This window comes from Dipodomys spectabilis, unplaced genomic scaffold, assembly GCF_019054845.1.
Source record: "Dipodomys spectabilis isolate Male_0828 unplaced genomic scaffold, ASM1905484v1 ptg000085l, whole genome shotgun sequence".
Taxonomy (NCBI): Eukaryota; Metazoa; Chordata; class Mammalia; order Rodentia; family Heteromyidae; genus Dipodomys; species Dipodomys spectabilis.
In genome coordinates, this window is record NW_024870762.1 from 8,675,721 (window position 1) to 8,697,501 (window position 21,781).

The 21,781-nt window shown below is 39.1% G+C and overlaps 11 non-coding genes across 11 annotated transcripts; 8 read left to right on the top strand and 3 right to left on the bottom strand.

Moving 5' to 3' along the window:
• On the top strand, positions 1 to 72 carry Trnaw-cca. Its single transcript has one exon. It is a non-coding gene; the product is annotated as a tRNA-Trp (tRNA).
• Positions 73 to 1,092: 1,020 nt separating this feature from the next.
• Trnam-cau lies at positions 1,093 to 1,164 on the top strand. The gene has a single exon. It is a non-coding gene; the product is annotated as a tRNA-Met (tRNA).
• A 376-nt stretch (positions 1,165 to 1,540) lies between these two features.
• Positions 1,541 to 1,613, bottom strand: Trnar-acg. The gene has a single exon. It is a non-coding gene; the product is annotated as a tRNA-Arg (tRNA).
• Positions 1,614 to 1,861: 248 nt separating this feature from the next.
• Trnas-aga lies at positions 1,862 to 1,943 on the bottom strand. The gene has a single exon. It is a non-coding gene; the product is annotated as a tRNA-Ser (tRNA).
• Positions 1,944 to 9,243: 7,300 nt separating this feature from the next.
• Trnaw-cca lies at positions 9,244 to 9,315 on the top strand. The gene has a single exon. It is a non-coding gene; the product is annotated as a tRNA-Trp (tRNA).
• Positions 9,316 to 12,281: 2,966 nt separating this feature from the next.
• Trnag-gcc lies at positions 12,282 to 12,352 on the top strand. Its single transcript has one exon. It is a non-coding gene; the product is annotated as a tRNA-Gly (tRNA).
• Positions 12,353 to 12,643: 291 nt separating this feature from the next.
• On the top strand, positions 12,644 to 12,715 carry Trnam-cau. Its single transcript has one exon. It is a non-coding gene; the product is annotated as a tRNA-Met (tRNA).
• Positions 12,716 to 13,117: 402 nt separating this feature from the next.
• Positions 13,118 to 13,199, top strand: Trnas-uga. Its single transcript has one exon. It is a non-coding gene; the product is annotated as a tRNA-Ser (tRNA).
• A 920-nt stretch (positions 13,200 to 14,119) lies between these two features.
• Positions 14,120 to 14,191, top strand: Trnaq-uug. Its single transcript has one exon. It is a non-coding gene; the product is annotated as a tRNA-Gln (tRNA).
• Positions 14,192 to 16,521: 2,330 nt separating this feature from the next.
• On the top strand, positions 16,522 to 16,603 carry Trnas-gcu. The gene has a single exon. It is a non-coding gene; the product is annotated as a tRNA-Ser (tRNA).
• A 3,814-nt stretch (positions 16,604 to 20,417) lies between these two features.
• Positions 20,418 to 20,490, bottom strand: Trnar-ucg. Its single transcript has one exon. It is a non-coding gene; the product is annotated as a tRNA-Arg (tRNA).
• Positions 20,491 to 21,781: the final 1,291 nt, after the last annotated feature.

Genomic DNA, 21,781 nt, shown 5'->3' on the forward strand with positions numbered 1-21,781 from the left:
GACCTCGTGGCGCAACGGTAGCGCGTCTGACTCCAGATCAGAAGGTTGCGTGTTCAAATCACGTCGGGGTCAAACATTTTACAGTGGGAAGAGTTGAGTTCAGGTCCGTGTAGAAAGAAGGAAAAAGGCCATGCGGTCACTTTCCCTCTAGGGTCCTCATTTACAGTACCTTCCTCAAAACACTCCGTAGTGAATGTTCTCGGGAAAAGAAACTGTTCGTTACCTGGCTTATAACACCTTAATGATAACAATAAATTTATATATATTTATATTTACATTTATTTATATTTATACATTTATATTTATAAATCCTCCAACAGATTATGAATTAACATTTTGCATCTTGGAAGAAAGGAAGACATTTATTTCTTCAGAAGAGATATTCTGTTATTTTGTATGATTTACGGTGACTTAAAACAAGGTCTTTGCGATATCAGAGATGTTTTGTGATAGAGGTGAAAATGTGCACAAAACACACAGGTGTGTGTCTAATGTATTTGTGCACTGGAGAAGTGTATCCCTCTTTCTTTCGTTTCTTTTCTTTCTTTCCCTTCCTTCCTTTCTTTCTTTTCTTTCTCTTTCCTTCCTTCCTTCTTTCCTTTCCTTTCCCGCTTTCTCTCTCTCTTTCTTTTTATCCTCCCCCCTCTCCCTCCCTCCCTCCCCCCTATCTCTCTCCCTTTCTCCCTTCCTCTCTTCTTTCCTTCTGGGACTTGAACTCTGAGCGTGGGCCCAGTACCTAAGCCCCTTTTTTCTCAACCACAGCATCAGTTCTGGCTTTTTCTGTCATTAATTGGAAATAAGAGTCTCACTGCCCAGATAAGAGTCTTACTCCTGCGCTGACTGGCTGACAATAGTGATCCTCAGATCTCACTCTCCTGAATAGCTACGATTATAGACCTGAGCCACCGGCATCTAGCCCTTTTCTATTTCTTTTAAGCATTTCCTTAGTAGTGTACTCCCATGGGCATGACATAAAAATGATATATTGCTTTGGAACAAAAGCAAGACAATTACACAAATTAAAAACAAAAACAAGAACTGGTAAACCAAAGAGCAGTTAAATAAAAGATAACCAAGTACGTCTGGCACAGTAGCAGAGTGGCGCAGCGGAAGCGTGCTGGGCCCATAACCCAGAGGTCGATGGATCGAAACCATCCTCTGCTAGGGACAGTCTCTTTTGACTGTGTTTTCTCATGAACCATTTCAAGGCAACTAGTTACTGTGTAGTACTTTTCCAAGAGCAAAAGTGTGTATGTACACATATATGTGCATGCTCAGGTATTTGTGTGTTGTATTGGATTAATTTACAAGTCTATCCCTAAAAGAGTGATATTTGAGCAAAGAAAAAGGGATCCAAGTGATAGTGGTTGGAAGTAAAGGGTATAATGTCTATCAACAAAGAGCAAATTGGCCTACTTTGTATTATGAGCATTTCTTTCTGTTTTGTATAAAATGAAATCTCTATCAGGTAAAATTTAAATAATACATAGAAGTTTTACAGTGCAATTTGTGGAGCGTTAATTACAAAATTAAGGCTTCTCGAGCCAGCCAGGAGTCGAACCTAGAATCTTCTGATCCGTAGTCAGACGCGTTATCCATTGCGCCACTGGCCCACCTCGGATATTATACGGAATGGTAAAGGTAATTAAGGAACTATAGCACCGTAAAGGTTAATCGGTGTATCTGATTTGTTTACCCCTAATTATCAGGATTTTGAACACAGGGACACCTGAGAGCTACAACCAAAAACTTTTCTTCCTTACTAACACATAACTCTATAGAGTTATTTAGATCCAAAGGAAGTGCTTATTCTCTAAAGACAGAAATCTGAAGCCGCAACAGATGACCAAATGATACTTCTCGTAGTCGGCAGGATTCGAACCTGCGCGGGGGGACCCCAATGGATTTCTAGTCCATCGCCTTAACCACTCGGCCACGACTAGTTTGTGCTATTTTCTCTTCCCATGCTCTATATGTTACCATCTCACTTTCTAACCTGCCTCTTCTTTAATTAGAGATTTACTAAGAATTAGATTACGGAGAGTTTAACTCGCCGTAGTGCCGGTGGCTCAAGCCCGTAATCCTAGGTAGTATGGAGGGTGATATCTGATTATCGCGATTCAAAGCCAGACGGAAAAGTTCGTGAGACTCTGATCTCCAATAAACCACTTAGAAAAAGACGGACGTAGCACCCCAGCTCGTGCTAGAGAGCTAGCCTTGAGCACAAAGAGGCTCTGGGTCAGTGCCCAGGCCCAGAGTTGAAGCCACATGAGCAGCAAAATAATCAGAGTATTATTATTAAACTCCAAGTATATGTGTGGTGAACAGAATTTTCTAGGTCCTTTCTAGAAAACAAATCAGCAATACATTCCAAGAACTTTTCACTGTGTAGGAAATTTGCCCTAAGACAATATTATGACAAGAATTCCCTTTATCTTCATATACTCAGTTGGGTACTTGCAGTATAGTAAAAATACATCAAATATTCACTTCATTGTTATCTCAAAATTCAGAATTTAAAATAAGAAAGTTAGAATCTATATCTACCAGATATTCTATAGAAAAATTCTACCTCCTGCTTCTTAATATGGTTCTAAATTTTTTAGTCAGCAGACAATTCCTCTGAGTAAGTTGGACAGTAAGAGATATTTCTGAGGGTCAAATTCTTTTCACTTTACAGCTTTTTCTAAGGAGAGAATAATATACTAAAAATATATACAAAGATAGACTCCAAAGCAAGTATGAGGCTTAGGCTGTGCCTTGCTCCCAAGATAATAACTTTTTTTGTATAGAACAGTAGCTTTCAGGATATGCCTTGCCCTGAGTCACTCTATTTGATGAAACAGCAATTTGCTTCATTTTGAGTTCAAATGATGAGGCAAAATGAATCTATATTTTTGTTGTACACGTTAAACAAAACTATCTGTCCTGCAGAAACCATGGAACAGATTGACAAATTATTATGAAAATTAAAGATTGCCACCTACAAACTTGTCAAAGTAAACTAAGAGCACATAGACATATAGTATATCAACCCATATGAGTAAAAGGAAGCCCATGAACTTGTTGAACAAGCTACACCCAGGAGTGACATCTAAGTGATATCTAAGGCTGAATTATCCACTTAAACTGGCTGCAGATTACCAGGGTAACTGTCAAAAACTAATCCGTTGACCCCAGGGCTTCAACTAGGCTCCACCCCCTTTGTTTTGCTTAACTCTAGGAATTGTTATTTTCTGAATTCAGTAAGCTTGAAATCAACTTTGTTACGGGAAGCAGCCCTGCACTTTGAACCAACATTGCCACTTGCCTTAGATTTTGGACACTACCAGCTCTTTCAGTTCTAAGACTAAGTTCCTCCTGTTAATATCTTATCTAATCACTAGCAGAGATTCTGCATCAGTTCCGCCTATCTGCTCTAGCCATCAACTAGATCTTTCTAAATGCCTTTAACCTTTGAATCACTTTAACCTTTCAAAACCAGCCTAGAGCCTGTATTATTGTGAAGTGTAATAAGTAATCTCAGAGTCGGTATTAATAAGATTGGAATAAAATAATTTAGTTTCCAATTGGCTTCTGGCTATAGAGCACAGTTAGCAGAATATGGCTAATTAATGCCAACAAAATTGATGCAGCTTGTAAATTTGTTGTTATTAAATATATTCTGACATTGTGGAAAGATACAAGTGTAGTTCATGACACGTAGGAACTAAACATTTGTGAAACTATGCTATTAACACTACAATATCTCCCTTTTTCTCCCTGCGTATGTGAGAGTGTATGTGAGTCTGTATATTAGAAAAGCATATAGGGTATTCTGATTTCATCAATGGCTACAAAGAATAGAAGAGTAAGGGATGCTTGATAAATCACTCTCGTGTACAATGTAGAAAAAAAAATGTCTCCACTCCAGGCTTTTCTTTGGAGCTTCATAATACTGGATTGTTCCAGTGGTTTCTTCTTGTCTATTCATGGACATTGTAAGGTCCGCCCCTGGATGGCAAGCAGACTCCACCCTCCTCGCAGCAAAGTCTCCTGGGACACCTGGAAGAGGTCACACCTTTCCCCGCCCATACCCTAGATAAGGCCTAGCCCAGGCCCAGGCTTGCTCTGTTCTATTCTAGCTTTCTCTCTGTTCCTTTCTAGCGCTCTCTCTCTGTGTTCTATTCTAGCTCTCTCTCTGTTCTATTCTAGCTCTCTCTACTACCTAGCTCTCTCTGTTATTTTCTTGCTCTCCCTGCTCTTTTCTAGCTCTTTTCTCTCTCTTTCCCAGCCACGTGGAGTGCCACCCTTGCCTGGTCCCAGCAGGTCTACTGAATAAACCTACCCCTTACCTGAATACCACATGCGTGGTGGTGCTGTTCTTACTCGGCTACCTCTTTTTAAAAACCTAACACATCATAAAAGCAACATATTCAAAAAGGAATGTTCTAGCCTTCCCCTCAAACTTCAGTCTCCTTCCAGTTTTTGTATAAGATTCAGGATTGTTTGTAGAGGACTTCAGATTCCAGAGTTAAAGTCCTAGAACTCTTGGCTTTTCCCCCCTCTTTGACTCTCTCCTTCCTAGATCTTCAAGTCATTCTAATTATTTCTCAAATTAAATTTTCCTTCTCTGCCTCAAGCCTGTTTTCTCAGATCACATTCTCACAGTTTCTTGCGATAGTTTCTGAGAAGTCTTTTGGCTTCTAGTCCCTGATTATTATTTCAAATATTTTATTTGATCATAGTCATCTAACACATTTACAGGTACTTCTCATTCAGTGGAGAGCAAAAAAAAATACAGGCACCACACTCAGGAATTTCTAAGCAGTTCCAGAAGTAAGAATAAACTTGAGTACTGAGTAGTCTACCCATTTTAGTTCATAGGAAAGTGTACTAGATCCAGTCCACAAACGTTTTAAATGCTTGTCTGGAGAGTCACTTGTTAACTCCAAGCTTCATGAAGAAAAGTTCCAATTCTACTTTTCTTATCTCTGAATATATTAGACTATATTATATATTTAAGCTCAGATCTGAAAAGAGTCAAACTGGAGGGGGCTGAGGTCGTGTTCTGGGCTTAAAAGCACGGGAGGAAGTAAAGACAATTTTGCCTCGTTGAAATAGTGCTTTTCAGAGAGGCAGCAAGGAGTGATAAACACTGTTGAGGGCAGATTGTGTAGGTTAGGGCTAAGTCTGCACTAATGGAAAATGCACATTTGATTGAGTTCCTCATCGCCCTTAATGACTTTCACGTAGTCTATGACCTTCCAGAATTGCACTGGACTTGACATCGTTGTCTGCAGCTGTGTCTAATACCCCCCACCCCACCCTCACACACACCTTTTATTTTCTGCTCTCCCTGCCCAGGGATTCCTAAAAGTTCTATCTCTTTGAGGCTTGGATTTCTTTGCCTTAACCCTCTGCCTTTCTGTTTAGAGCATCGTGCTCATATACTTCAGCACACCCATAAATCCTGTGGGTTGAACTCAGGGTCAAGGCCTGGGCAATGCCCCTGAAATTTCTTTTTTGTTTTTACCCCCTAGAGGTTAGTACTCTACCACTTGAGCCTTAGCTCCACTTTTGGCTTTTTTGGTGATTAAATTGGAGATAAGAATCTCACAGAGAGGGCTGGGAAGGTGGCTCAGTGGTAGAGTGCTTGCCTTGCATGCTCGAGGCCCTGGGTTCGATTCCTCAGCACCACTATAAGAAAAAAGCCGGAAGTGGTGCTGTGGCTCAAGTGGTAGAGTGCTAGCCTTGAGCTGAAGAGCTGAGGGACAACAAGTAGTAGAGCGCTAGCCTTGAGCTGAAGGACAACGCCCAGGCCCAGAGTTCAGGCCCCATGACCGGACCCAAAATAAAAAGAGAGTGAGATAACAATCTCAAGAACTTTCCTTCCCAGGCTGGCTTTGAATTACCAGCCTCCAGCTAGGATTATAGGCTCGAGCCTAGCCTCTTCTTTTTTTGGCACTTGAGCCACAGCACCACTTCCGGCTTATGTGGTGCTGAGGACTCGAACCCAGGGCCTCAGGCATGCAAGGCAAGCACTCTACCACTGAGCCACCTTCCGAGCCAATCCTCTTTTAAACGCTCCAAATTTGTGTTGCTCATAGCTATGTAGTTAACTACTTAACTGGGTTCAAACTTGTAGGTTCAATTCTCAGGACTAGAAATATAAGTAAAGTTTCACTGTATAAAGGAATTAAAACTATAGATAAGCATTTTTACATCGATCACCCATATTCAACAATGAACACTTTACCGTGTTAGTCTATTTACTTTTTTGTGTGAATCATATGAAATTAATTTGTAGGTTGAATTTTTCTACTTCACACATACACATGCATTTATATAACAACAATGCCATAGCCCAACTAAAAAAAAAAAAAACCTAATATACAATCATTATTTAAAATTCTCAAACATGTCAGCTAGTCTAATGAATATCAAATTAAAGTTTAGTTCAGTCATTGCGTTTGGTTATAATTTCCCCTTGGTCTCTTTTAGTTCAGAACAGTCTCCCAACTTTTTGGTGTTGATTTAGTCTGACAGGTTTTTTTGTTTTGTTTTGTTTTTAAAGTCAAATGTGTTTTAGAATGCTCCATCTTAGGTGACTCAGTGGTAGAGCGTTTGCCTTGCATGCATGAGGCCCTGGGTTCGATTCTTCAGTACCACATAAGAAAAAAGAAAAAAGCTGGAAGTGACGCTGTGGCTCAAGTTGTAGAGTGCTAGCCTTGAGCTGAAGAGCTGAGGGACAGTGCCCAGGCCCAAAGTTCATGACCCATGACCGACCAAAAAAATAAAAAAATCTACAGGATGTATAACTTTTATAGATGTGGAGAGGAGCAGGTAATTTGCTGAGTTTCTTGTAGAAAAGCAGTAAGGACCTAATAAAAGGTCCACTTACATTGTACAAAGGCAAGCTTCCTCCTGGACTTGAACCCCCAATCTTTTGATCTAAAACCGGATGCCTTATCCATTAGGCCACATAATGGTATTTCTATTAAAATATAAAATTTGTTGTGAGAACACCTCCTCATATACTTCCTAAGTAGCTAGAATAATAGGCATGAGCCAAGCTTCTTTTAAACATTCAAAATTTGGGCTGAGTGTAGTAGCTATGTTGTTAAGTATTTCACAAATTCTAAGTGTGAGATCATAAAATTATTATTGGAATTACCAGCTCAAATGGCCACAACAACAAAGCCACCAAACTTGCTGCCTAATTGAGGGAGGAAGCTTAATTTTAATCTATGAAGAAAATGACCACAGGTAGAAATGTAATGTTTCAATAGTTAACCATCCACTGCTTTTATTTTCATGAGAAGCAGGAATAAAGGCCAAGTTGCGGGAAAATGCTTCTGCTGAGAGCTGAAGGCTGAGGTGAAAATAGAACCATCTTGCTTTGCAGGCCCAGTGAATGAGAGCTGCCATGCTATGCTCAGGTAATGATTGTGGAATTAACGAAGAATTTACTTTTGCAACTTCCACATACCCCAACTCAATGGAGTTGAAGACATAATTTCAAATAGGACAATAAAATTCAGGAGAAGAGATGACAGTAATGAACATTGGCAATCTGGAAGGCTGATGGAGGAGTGATGGTTGATTTGTCAGTCCTGAAAAGGCTAAATACAAACATGGGGGTGGAAAATGCAGAATGGTCTGCAAATTCACACCAACCAGTTCTCATTCTCATCCTCGAGGCAGACTCAAAGTGTCAACAACCCTGGCTTCATCTGGAAAGTGCCTGTGTATCTTCATTGTCTGTCTGGTCCTCCAACGTGTTCAAAGTTGTATGTGGAAGCCTTAATCTTCAGTTCCTCAGAATGTAACTGTATTTGGAGATAAAGTTTTAAAGAAGTGGTAAAGTAAAATGATGTCCACCATTCGGCCCTAATCTTAATATAAAAGATATCCTTATAAGAGATTGGGTCACAGCCATATAAAGACCACATACAGATAGAAAAGATGATCAATTGCAAGCTACCAAAAAGTCTCAGGAAACAAAACAAAGCAAATAAAATCCAAAGCAACTGACACCTTGTAGTCTCCAAAACTGTGAGAAAATTAGTTTGTGTTGAAACGACTCTGTCGATTGGTTTTGGAAGCCCTAGCAATTTAATCCTTTGTCTGCTCTCTCCCATCTTAGAAGACAGGAAGCTCTATTTCTTTTTTTTTTTTTGAGAGAGAATGAATACCAGCTAGTAGCTGAGTGTGCCAATCACTGAAACAAGTTTTGCTAGTTTATTCAGACAGATCATCTGCCTGTGGAGACCGGGAGATCAAGTCTCAAATCAGACCCTAGGAGTACATGGTTTAAGAATATTTGTGGGTTGAGGAACTGGGAAAGGTAATTGGACTCACAAGTCAGAGTTGTTAGCTACTGACAATGAAAAGCACCATAATTAAGAACAGGTGACATCTAGTGGGTTTATTCTAGAACAAAGAACAGGTAAGTTTATTCATGTTTTCCTTGTGTTTCAAGAGCAATAGACAGGGGAGGGTCTTTAGGCCTGGAAGTAGTGATTTCCAAACTTTCCCCTGTGTCATAACCATGTAGGAGTTTGCTTAAAACACGTGCAGCTTCAGATCCAGTAGGTTTGGGGGGTGACCGAAAAATTGAATTTCTACATTCCCTGCTGCTGTTGAGCCCAGGAGGATTTCCTGAGAATCGCTGAGCTGGAGTGCAGAAAAGAGCCAAGAATGTAATATAGATTGTCCGTTTGTTGGGGCTGCTTGGAGTGGCTTCAAGGAGAGACCGGAAGGGACATGGATTCTAACTAGGAAGGGAGGGCTTTGGGCAGATATGCCACTCAAGGTAGGCTTTTGGGCCCTTCAGGTGAAGAATGCTGCTAGCATTCAGATAGGCTTGAGTGGTTATGGGAAGAAGATTGGAAGCCTCCAGAAGAAGTGTAATGAACTTAAACATGGAAGAAAAGTAATATGCGAACGTCATAACCATTTCTTTTAGTTCTTCTTCACTTCAAATATCAAAGCAATACATCCATGATTTTTGTTAAGACAGTAAAAAATGGGCAGGTTGAAAGAAAGGAAATAATGAAATTTTCTTGTATGGGCCATTTGGGTTTGGGATTCAATGTTGAATGTGGCAAAATTCTTTATTTTTGTCATCAAAGTCTTAATGAGGCTGTGAATAGTGAGGAGAGAAAGAAGTAATAGAAAAGAAAACTTTAGACCTAGAGATGGACAAAGAAAAGTCATTTTGAATCCTTTAATTAGCAGTGAAAAAACCTCAGGGACCGTGACCTCGTGGCGCAACGGTAGCGCGTCTGACTCCAGATCAGAAGGTTGCGTGTTCAAATCACGTCGGGGTCAAAGGGTGTTTCCGTTTTGGGCAGGGATTGACTGGTAAGAAATAAAACTAGTGGCTTTTTACTTTGAGGTATGTTTACTTCCTCGTAAAGTAAGATTAAGAATCGGAGGCTGTGAAAAATTTTCTAAACCAGGATATTTGCTGTCAACAAGACAGATCTCACTTCCCTTTTCCTCTGTGGACTGGCTGCTGGGATTCTTAGAGATAAAACAGGCTCCGCTGGTTCCTCCCTAATTACTCCAGAGGCTGAGACTTGAAGATTGAAGCTTGAAGCCAGCTGGGGCAGAGAAATTCAAACAAACAAAAAACAAAAGCAGAAGTGGAACTGTGGCTCCAGTTACAGATCGAACAAAAAACAAAAAACCAACAAAAACAAAAACAAAAAACCCACCCAGGGACAAAATAAACAAAACAAATGAATAGAGACAACACCTTGGCTAGTACATCTCTTGCCACCCCTTAAACAAAATAAATGTAGTTAAAAAAAATTCAACCAAGGATCTCAATGAATTTATTGTTCCTAATATGTAACCAGTGAGGCTTATTTCCATGTTGATTTTATATGGAGTAATTCATAAGCACTTGGAGGACAAATTAGAAAATGACAAAATGTAGTAACATCTTCCAGAAATTATACTTTCTTATTCCATGACACAGTTTTCACTGTCCCCCAAGAAACTTTAAATCTTTTTTTTTTTCTTTCCCTTTTAGCTAGATGATATTCCTTTTCCATTCCTTTTTCTTGCACCCAGGGTCTTCTAAATGTACCTGTAGCGCCCTCGCCTGGTTTGAGTTCTAGGACAAGCAGATACTGGATCCAGAAAATACCAAGTAAGGCCAACAATAAACAACACATAATTGTTGGATAACAAACACCAAATCTTGCACCTGTAATCTTCAGGAGTAATCTTTTCCGAATGTCTTAAAGATACTAAAGACATACTCTGACACATCAGTCTGGTTTAACCCCTTATTTTCTTCTTTCAGTTGTAGTGTTTGTTCTAAGAGCATTGTTCTCTGCTTTTCTCCCAACAGCGTATGGATATTTTGTTGCACAAACGTCATGCTTGTGTCCGTTGCTGACTCTACTCTTCATTCCCCTGCTATTTCCATGACTTGTCTTTCTGTTCACCTGGAAGTTCAGCCTCATTAGTGCTAGGATTACAAGCATGCATCACCAGGTTTGGATTTAAGATCACTTACGTTCTTCTCCTCTGACAGGTGTCAAAAATGCCAAGACAGATTTTATTCAAGTGATTGAAGTAGAGGAAAAACTTTCAGTGTGAAACTTAATTCAACTTACAATAATAGAGAGGAAAATTGGGCTTTTATAGACAATAGGTGAGGAGAAGGAAGGACAATGAGTGGAAAATTACAAAGAGGAACTTGATTAGACCAAAACAAGGTTTTATGAAGCCTAAGCTAAGAAGGGCACTCAGGGAAACCTGATTAAAGTTTGGTCACTAAAGAAGTCTGTCAGTATTATACCTTCAGGGTCTCTTTCCTCTCAGTCACACCCTCGCACGACTTTGTGACAAGTATCAAATGACTTGAACTGTGAGAAAAGGTTCTAGATTGTTTGTTTGTTTGGTTGGTTTTTTATTTTTCCCTACCTGTGGTAAGCATGGAGGAACTCTTCCCTGGGATTATGTACCTAACACCAGGATTTCAATTTTGAAAAGCTATAGATTCCCCAGACAAGTAACATTAAACTCATAATATGAACCCGATTAGTGAGAGTTCATCTCAGTGAATTTGTTGAAGCCGAGGCCCAGACCACAGCTGACCCGGCACTCAAGTCTGAGAGGCTACTTCATTAATACTGTCTTACATGATAGTCTATTTTTAGGTTTTCTGTATACTCTTCTGTTATCATCAGCAGTTGACAAATTGCAATTAAAATTTGAGGAAGTAGTGTATATAATAGGAATTATTTTTACGTTTCACACAAAAATATTTTGGAGGTTGGTTCTAAGAATAGTTCATGTTAAGATGTTGAATAGCTACTATTTGCATGGTACTGAAGATATGTTTCTAACAGAAATAAAAATATTTGTAGAAATGTTTTATGATCGATTTAACATAGAGTAATTATAAGAAGATACTATGATCTAGTACCCGCATTTCATTTTATTAAGCAGGTTGGTTTTTTGTTTTTAATTTTTCTCATTTATATTTCTTAAATTATTTTCCCCCAATGGGCTTTAATAGACACCTTTAAAATTTTACTGAGTAATGACCTACACTCATGACTCAGGTTTTACAAATAAGAGCTTAGAGCTCTCAGAGCTTCATTTTTTTTTTTTTTTTTAGTAGAGGCAATCTTTTTTCTCATTGCTGGATAATGGGTTTCTATGTGTTGGCTTTTTTCTCCAAGCCAACTGAAGTAATCAAAAACAAGGGTCATATCTCCTGTTTATTTATTTCCCAGTACCATGTTGGCTTTTGTTCCAAACTGATAGAGTGACTGCAGCAACTAGGTGGTCATCTTCTCCAGGGTCATATACAATTACAATATCTAAGAACCAGAATTTTCAGATTTCTTACATTGTCATCCTCTCTTCTAACGACTGTACCTTCTTTGTTAAACTTTGTTCTCAGCAGACGATCTTTACCCCAAAACACATTAAATTGGTCTTTCAGAGGATGGAGAGTATTTTAATTTGGTATGTCAATCGAAATAGCTTGCATCTTAAGTGAGAGAAATACACGAAACAACTGTTTTTAAGTATTTAAATTTGGAGAAGGATGAGGAAAGATACTTTTATATATTGATAATTACTAGATGTTAGTATATTTTCAACTTTCTTGTGAAGTAAAGATTTTTTAAAAGATGTTTTTATATACTTTCTTCTTTAGTTGGCGTTTTGAAAGTCCCATAGAACAAATTACATTCACGTTTCACTAGTAATTTAAAAATAATGTACATGAACTACATTAGGGTAAATAAAGAAACTTTGTCAAGTGAGCATTGGTGGTTCAGTGGTAGAATTCTCGCCTGCCACGCGGGAGGCCCGGGTTCGATTCCCGGCCAATGCAACTTAATTTTCTTCCAAGGTAAGCGTTTTCAGTGCTGTTCTGAGATCCTGAAATGACTGCAGTAATCAGTATTCCATGGGTGTTTCAATAGTCTGAAGTAATTTATAACGAGTTCCGTAGAATTGTATCCTCGGCTGATTGTGGCTTTTTGCAGGGAGAATTCTAAATCTCTGATATTTCGAAACGTAGTAACGATGAACATCAAGAATACGATTATTAGACAAAAGAATGTTTTAGATTGCTGACAACGATAACATAGAACAAACAACTGAAAGGCATCTTTTCCATGGAAGCAGAGTGGCGCAGCGGAAGCGTGCTGGGCCCATAACCCAGAGGTCGATGGATCGAAACCATCCTCTGCTAGCTCTTTTATCCTTTCTTTAAAAGGACAACTATTGGTTTCACAGACACTTGAAATTTGGAGCCACGAAGCCTGCAAATGGTCAGAAATACCGATTTATGTAGTCTTCAGTAACGGTGAGTTTTATTAGTATGTTTTGAGAGTGTTTTCAGATTTCACTTCGGGGTTGACATTTGCTTTTCATAGAGTCTTTATCATATTTCCTAAAGTCTTTATGCATGGAGTTTTGCTGTTAGCTATGATGCGTTTAGTTATCTCAGTCGTCAAAATCTTGACCTTATCTTATAATGAGATAAACACTCCGGAACTGTTTTTACATTCTTAAAACAAATGAAGATAAGGTTTTTATAACGGAAACATTTGACTTCTCTTGGGATTATATCCAGACAGATTAGCATCAGTTTGTAGTCGTGGCCGAGTGGTTAAGGCGATGGACTTGAAATCCATTGGGATCTTCCCGCGCAGGTTCGAATCCTGCCGACTACGGCTTGGTGTTTTCTTTGCATGTGTCAGAATCCTGTTACGATCTCAGGCTCTGTTTAAAGGATGCGTAATGTTCTTCTGCTGTTACTTTTATCCATCAAATTGGGAACAAGGATTTTATTCTTTTTAAGGGAAGCAGACGCTGAGAAATCTTAGTAACTGTCTTTGGAAATCACTGTCTACCCTAGGATTTTCCGAGACATCTAAAGATTCTGGAAACGTCATGCTGTTTTGCTTTCAAATCTTGAATTGCTCTCTCCCTATTCGAAATCTAATTCATGTCTAACTTCCAAAATCTTCCCTTTCACTTCTTCTTTCTGATATTCTCCCAAGAATAGTGCATCACTATTCTACTCATGAGTTTATTCGATGTTTTAAAATCAGTATTTCAAACAGAAATAAACAGACTCTTCATCCTGGATTTTTTTCGGAGGTCAGAATTGTTAAAGAGGAGATAAATTTTTAAAACTGTTTTTAGATATTGGGCAAATCTTATTTTAAAACCTTTTCCTATCTAAAACTCACTTTTACTCTTCCTAACACACACACGCACACACACACTGTTGTTGCAAATAAGAATAAAATAAGTCAAATACAATTTGTTTTAGTAATATTAAAAAATCATTCAATTAAGTAATGAAAGTTAGAAAAAAGAAAGTAAAAATTATTTGGGTAGAAATTATATAGGTGCAAATTTTCATTTTATTCCTGAAATTACTAGTAAATTCTTAGTGTCTGGAATTTAGGTTTTTTCTTTTTGAAAAGATGTATTAACATTTCTTAAATGCTGACACTTTCCTTTATAAGCTTGAAGAGAAGTTCTTGGCCCAGGTTAATCAAACAAATGTACTTTTGATTTTGTGAGTCTGTGCACAGCAATTACTGTTCTTGTTAAATATTTTCAAAAGCGCTTTGGTATGGTTGGCCCCATGGTGTAATGGTTAGCACTCTGGACTTTGAATCCAGCGATCCGAGTTCAAATCTCGGTGGGACCTGCTTAAAGTTTTAGTGCATTTGATTATTTATGCACTTACATAATCCTTTATAGATTCGAATTATAAATAGTCCTTCTATAACCTCACCCCCTTCTTTGACCTGAAATATCTTGCTTCGTTTGTCTCTTCAGTTTTGGAAACCAAAGGTACCCAGTTTTTTTTTTTGTTTGTTTGTTTGTTTTTTATCGTCCAGATTTGGATACTTAAGAAGGCATCCTTCATATTCTGGACTGTTCAATAAGTTCGAGTTTCATGAATTTTGAGCATGAGTTTTGTCTACACCACTTTGTTTTTGTTTTTGATTTTTGTTTTTCTTTTAAAGGATGGGATCTTTTTGCAGGTTCTGGTATCTGAGATCCAACAGGTAATATTTTTACGTTTAAAACCTATACTTCACTAAAATATATACAATGGAGTTCTATGCTTCCATCAGAAAGAATAACACTGCCCTGTTTGTTAGGAAATGGAAAGACTTGGAAAAAAATTACTAAGTGAAGTAAGCCAGACCCAAAGAAACAGGTCTCTTGGGTTTCCCTTATTTGCAATAACTAGTATACATCTAGGATAATCTTATCAGAGGAGCAGAAAAGCTCAAAAGCTATGTACATATGACCACATAAATGATGCTAAGCAAAATGAACCCCAAGATATGGACACGAGGCTTTTCTTTGTTGTTGTTTTTTATTTACTGTGTGCTTTTTGTTGCTGTTTCTTTTGTATGTTCTTCCCCCTATAATATATCCGCTGTTGTCACTATATTTGAATTTGGTACCCTACATCTTGTATACACATTTATCTAATTTGGGGAGAGAGGAAAGGGAATAACAAAATGCTGAAACAAGGACACAGGACGACCCATTGCAACAATGGGTCACAAGACACTATGTTGGAAATAATCTTTGGGGGATAACAGCGGAGTGAAGGGATAGTGGGAGAACCACAAGGGAGGGGGTAACAATGTACTCATTGCCTTCCTCCTGTAACTGTAACCCCTCTGTACAGCATCTTTACAATAAAATAAAAGTAAAAATGTATAGTTCACTAAAATGTCAAGACACTTTACGATTTATATTTTACTGCTTCCAGAAAGCTTTATGTTTCATGGCCCCATGGTGTAATGGCTAGCCCTGTAGACTTTGTGTTCAGTAACCTGAATTCCAATCTCTGTGGGACCTGCTGTAGTTCAGATGGCTCACCTAGGAGCAGGGACCATTCTCAGCTCTGCTCATTTTTCCTTCTCAACTCCTAGATCTCATTTTTGACATAAATGGTCAGTATGGGACCACTAACAGTTTATTAAAAACCTCTTCCTGAAGCCTTTTGTCTTTTGAAACCCCTTTGAAATGTATTTTCAGATGCAAGAATATATGCAGGAATTGTAGTGATAAATATACAGATATCTCTACATAGCTATATATCTATATATTTACATATATTGCCTATAATGTATGGTTAACACTCAGGATTCCAAATTCAGGAATTTGAATCCAAACCTCTTTGGGATCTCAGTAACGTGTTAGTGTTCCCTTATCCTCATTCTCCCATACACACCTGCCAGGATTTCCAATTCTACAAGCTAATTTTGCCCCCCTTTCCTGGAACCTATTTGAAATGCTCTACTGGCTCTTAAACACTAACAGTACCCTGTGTATTTGGTAGCTTCATCAAAACACCAAAATAAACTGAAGGTGTGCTACCACAGCTTATTTAGAAGATAAAGTAGTCTGCGATTCCTTCAGTAACCATCCAGCTGGAGTCATGAACTTCGAATTTCAGCGGATTCATCTTAGGGTTTGGTTATCTTGCCCTCAAGTTTGCCCCAAATCTTTGGTCTGACATTCGGAACCAATCACGGCTTTGATTGGTTGTGTCGCCCTGCGTTCCCATCTCTTCAACCAGCAAATCCTTTAGGCGTCTCAGAGAGGTTTATTTTTAAAAGGTCTCGCGTCCTAGAGTAGGCTCCTACCTAAAAGCATCCCAGATGCAACCGGTTTAACGACGGAATCAATCAATACACGTGTAGGAAAAAGAATCCAATTTGATTAAAAAAATGAAATTAGTCACAAGCTCCATTTTTTCCTTATTAAATCTTCCCACTTCCCTTAGTAAGATGATGAGTCCACCCCGCGTCCCCGCAGTGTCCGCTTTTTCTTTTATTTTTAAAAAATGAAATTAACAAGGCCCTTTATAGAAAGTCATTGTACAATCAATAAAGCCACGAGATAGAGCGACAGAAATTGACAAAACTTTTGCATAAGAAAGGAATTAAAACGAAAGAAAATGTAACATAAAGCCACAGATAGGCTGTCCCAGGCAGCACCCCCACAGGTGACGAGGTGGCCGAGTGGTTAAGGCGATGGACTGCTAATCCATTGTGCTCTGCACGCGTGGGTTCGAATCCCATCCTCGTCGGTTGGTAGGATTTTAATCTTTACCACTTACACAACCCCATGAGCTTTTATACTTTGCACAAACTCAGCCAACAGCTGCTCTGTGCTCACACAAACCCCGGACCAGGTGGGAAGTTTTCCCCAGCATGCCGCCTCTCCTCAACTAAGGAAGTGATCGATGATGCTGGGGAATCATTTAAATTTGGGTCTCCACTTGTTTCTCACACTTCCACGTTAGCAACTGTAATCCAGATCATTGTGATGGTCCTAGCCCATGTCCCAGTTGTAATTCAAATCCTCTTTACCTTTGAGATTCCAGGCACAGTTACATCCAAAACCTTTTGTCTTAATGCATTATATCACTTTGTCTGCCAAATATCCTTCCACCCCCTCTCCTTTCCTCCCTTGATCTCTTTTTGTTCCTTCTACTTGAAGAACATGTCCCCACTAGCAAATCCTGCAAGACCCAGATCAAATGCTTAGGGCGAATTCAATCATAATTAAATTAACTTTGAAGATCATTCCAGCTGCGATTTCTCTCCATTTTGATTATCTTCTGCCACATTCATTTTAATTAATGTTGATATGTAGTCCTATTAAAGCTCACCAATCACCCACTGTATGTACTACATTTTAGGAAGAAAGAGTATATCCAAAGTAGAACAATAAAATTCACTAGGACTAAAAAGGTGATCTCAGTGACACATTTCTCCCCTTTATCACTTGTCTTTTTTTTTTCTTTTCTTTTCTTTTTTTTTTTTGTCAGTTGTGGGTCTTGAACTCGGCCTGGGTACTGGCTCTGACCTCTTCACCTCTAGGCCAGAGGTCTACCACTTGAGCCACAGCACCACTTGCAGTTTTCTGATGGTTTATTGGAGTTAAGACTCTCTTGGACTTTCCTGCCTGGGTTGGCTTTGAACCTTGATCCTCAGATCTCAGCCTCCTGAGTAGCTAGGATTACAGGTGTGAGCTACCAGCACCCAGCTCTGCTCCAAATTTTCTATCCTCTTTTTTTTTTACTTAGCGTGAAAGTCAATTATTTTCTGTCCTAGAAAACTAAAACCCGAAGTGGTCTGATCCAATATGGATTCCAAAGAAACCATGTCCTTTTACTCTTATTGTATTTTCTCTAGCCATCTTGTTTCTCACTGTTCTCCAATACTGCATGTACAGTGTTACCTTTGATCCTCTGCACTTATTTTCCCTCTTCCCAGAACCCTTCTTACATGTTAGCCCAAATCCTCACACATGTTTAAATATTCAGACTCAAATTATCCCTGATCACTGCTTTTTAATCTTTCCCCAATGGGCTTGCTATTTCCTTAACACCTATTAGCCTTTGGAAACTGTTTTGTTGTACTGGGTGCTGTACAGGTGCCAGAGATACACCATTGAGACAAAACATACCACTTATATTACTAGTGATAAATTATGAGCGCTTACACTATTAGTATATAATGCAGAATATGTACCATAAATCATTTATTGACAAATTCTTGTTATTGTTTTTCATTTTTTGGTAGTGATGGAGATCAAAGTCAGGGCTTCATGTGTTGCTAGATAAGTGCTCTACTACTAAGGCACACTGCTAAGTTGTGAAAATTAGCTTAGTAAGGTTTAGGATTCACTTGGTTAGTAGTGATCTCACTCCTGGAAAACATGGAAATTAGAAATTCCTTCTGGAGAAGCATTCACAATTCATACCAAAAGCTTTGAAAGTATATGTATATATTTCAAAATGTATAAGTTCTAAAGCCATTATTATTATTACCATTATCATTATCATTATTATTTTCCTACTTCTGGAGTCTGGGGAGCCTAGGGCATAGTGCCCTCATCTGTTTAGCATCTGGTGGGGCTCCTGAGGCATATTTTGCTCCAATCTTAGCTTATTCCATTTCATGTCTAGCTCTTCCTGATTGGAGGCTCTGTTGGCCAACAACCCTCAATTCACCATCAGACATAGAGGCAACAGCTTTCCACAGTCTGCACTGGCAGCTGGGGGTAGACAATTGGGAAGTGTACTGGTTAGAAGTACAAGAATTAGGCTAACAAGGTTGATTTGTAGATTTCCCTTGACATCAATTTTCCATCCTTAATGATAACAATGATACTTTCCTTCTGGTTCAGGAAGGAGACCTTTTGTGAGAAATGCCATCATCTTCCTTTAAGGAAAAAAAAAAAAAAGACTGATTTTCTTGTACCTACTCTGCCTTTAATTCAAAATCACCAATATGTCAGACATATTTTAAAACTCATTCAGAACCAGCTTTCCCAAATATGTAACATAATTTATTAATGTATTACTTTGTAGTCTATTCATTTTGTGTTCTGTGTATTCCCTCTCTCCTCTTCTACCAATCCTCAAGTGTAAGGCTATAGATTTTAGTTTAGGAGAATTTCTCATGCAAGACAAAAGGACTGAGATTAATTAGCTGAGTTGAATTTCTGGTAACTAGTACAAGTGGTAGGCCTTTTTTGGTCTTGTGTGTGCATGGGGGTGGGAGTAGGGTGTAAGGATTAGGGAGTAGGGAGTAGGGTGAAAGTAGGCTTTTCATGACATTAGAACATGAAAAAAATTACTATGTATAAAGGTGATACACAGGTCCTTGAACAAGGGTCTGGACAGTATCCCTGACCTTTTTTGCTCAAGACTAACACGCTACCACTTTAAGCCACAGCTCCACTTCAGTTTTCTGGTTGTTAATTGGAGATAAGAGTCTCACAGACTTTCCTGGCTAGCTTTGAACTGCAGGCCTCAGATGTCAGTTTTGTAAGTAACTAGGATGACAGGCATGAGCCACCAGCACCTGGTTAGGATGTTTTTTTAATCCAAGAGTTCTCCAGGTCTGGGACTCAATGATCAATCTCCAACTTTTCTATATTATTTGGAATCTTCAGGTGAGTAAAAAAAACCAGTATCAGAAAGCAGTGCTAAGGAAGTGGTTGTGGAATATTACTGTTTTAATATTCATAGTTTAGACTTAACACAGAAAACCTACATCTTCCAAGAGATGCAATCAGTATTCTGAGCTAGAGTCAAACATGCTTCTCCATGGTGACAATTGGAAATTATATCTCCTTGAAATAATTTTTATTTTTTATTATGAAAATACCATACAGAGGGGTTACAATTACATGGGCAAGGTAATGAGTACATTTCTTATCAAGCATTGTTGCCTCCTCCTTTGTTTCCCCTTCCCATCCCTTCCCATTCCGCCCCCCTCCCCCGCCAAACTTGTAAAGTTCGTTTTTCGAGTCTTGTACATCTCATTGTTGCAATGGATCCACCTGTATCCCTATTTAAACAATGTTTTTTCCCTTCCCCTCCACAAATTATACCAACATCAAATACAGTGAAAACAGGGGTAATTTTTATTTTTCAAAATAGATTTTTATATACTACACTACTTATGTTTTCAGAGTTTTGTCGTTTTTTGGTGGGACAATGAACTTAAGGGCTTTTATTCTGCAGCATGGAAAGCCACACCTTTGCCCACTCAACCACCTGTTCATTTTTAATGTCTTTAGTATTTCTGTTCTCCAATTTAGGATTGATTATGAGCTGTCCTCTTCCTCTTGATGCCAACAAAACTGAAGAAAAAAGAAAAGGTAACATGGACAGAGAAGGAAAGTAACAAACAGCAGCCCAAAGCCAAAACATTGCATGCTTGATGAATCAGACGGGAAACGTGGAGACTTGTGTACAAGTGCAAAGCTAGAAAACAAGCAACAGGTTTGTGATAACCCACGGTGACTGGAACTTAAAGTATTCTGTGATACAATAGGTACCATAAACTGAAAGACAAGAGCTGGGAAACAAAAGGGTAACTGATTAACCACGAAGGGATTCGAACCCTCAATCTTCTGATCCGAAGTCAGACGCCTTATCCGTTAGGCCACGTGGTCCCCGTGAGGAAGGAGCTGTTTTAACACTTGCAAATAGGATGAACTTTCTACCCGTATTTATCAGCCACACAATAGCAGCCAGACGCAGTGACGTCTGCGTCGCACCCGCTTTTCCCTGCCGTGGGCTGTGCGAGCGAGGGGCTGCAGCGTGGGCTTCAGGAAAGGTTGGAATGCTAATCCTTTGTCTTGTAATACATGGCTGCTTCGCGAAGAGAAAAGCCCTGTAATTCCCGAGATGTCAGAACGCTGTGTTTTGTTTTTCCCGAGTGATACGCTTAAAGATAAGCTTACTCCGATTTTCTTCCCTTTTCGTGATCGCCCACATTCACCCTTGAAGCCTTTAGGTGTTTGGTTGTTCGAAAACCCCAGGTGGATAAGGTCACAGCGGTGCGATCACCCGGGATGGTGGTTTTCACCACCCTGCTTGTTACGATGTGATGTCGGCGAACTGCCCGCAGTATTATTTCAGAAGTTCTCATATACTAAGGAGTGAAGAGAAGAAGCACAGGACGAGAAAATAGAAATTCCACCACCAACGCTTATGTTTAACTGACCAAGGAATTCGAAAAGGCAGAGGCAACAGAAGTCATCCAATGGATGCCAGCCCGGCTCCTCATCCTCTGTGGAGCAGAAAGTCGGCTTCTCCCAGTCCTTTGCTTCATTCTGCTCCAAAGCACCCTCTCTGGCATTCAGTGCTCTTTACATCCAGGCTGCAAGTACATGTAACTAATACATTGGGCCAGACTCCGCTACGCTGGGGTAGAGTACAGAGTTGAGTGTGATTTGTTCAGCCATTTCCTATTACTTAGGGACAAAGCTCCTCCTTCAATGGGTGACGAGGAGGTGTTTTAAACATAGCCACTTAGCCACTTTTTTTTTTTTTTTTAAATTTCTCCAAACCCTTTTTTCTTACATAGCCATCTTCGCCTCCATGCTAGAGGATGGAGAAGGGAGTATTTGCTATCATAGACTTTGCTGCTTCACTCTTTCACCCATGGGAACTTAACTATTATGTCTACTTACACTGTTTTCTTTTGCCTAGAATGTGCTTGGTTGCTTACTCACTGAAGTCTTGCCTCAAAACCTGCCACCATTCCTGAAGTAGATAATGACACAGTTACTGCAGAAAAACAGTTTTACTCAATTGTTACTGAATCCTCTAGATAATGACAGTGACACTTTTGACATAATTCCTGGAATAATGATATCATTCTATATCTCTAGAGCAACGAATGAGACTTTATGGTCTGAGTAGACAGGACATTTGAAGTAAACAAGACAATTCATGATG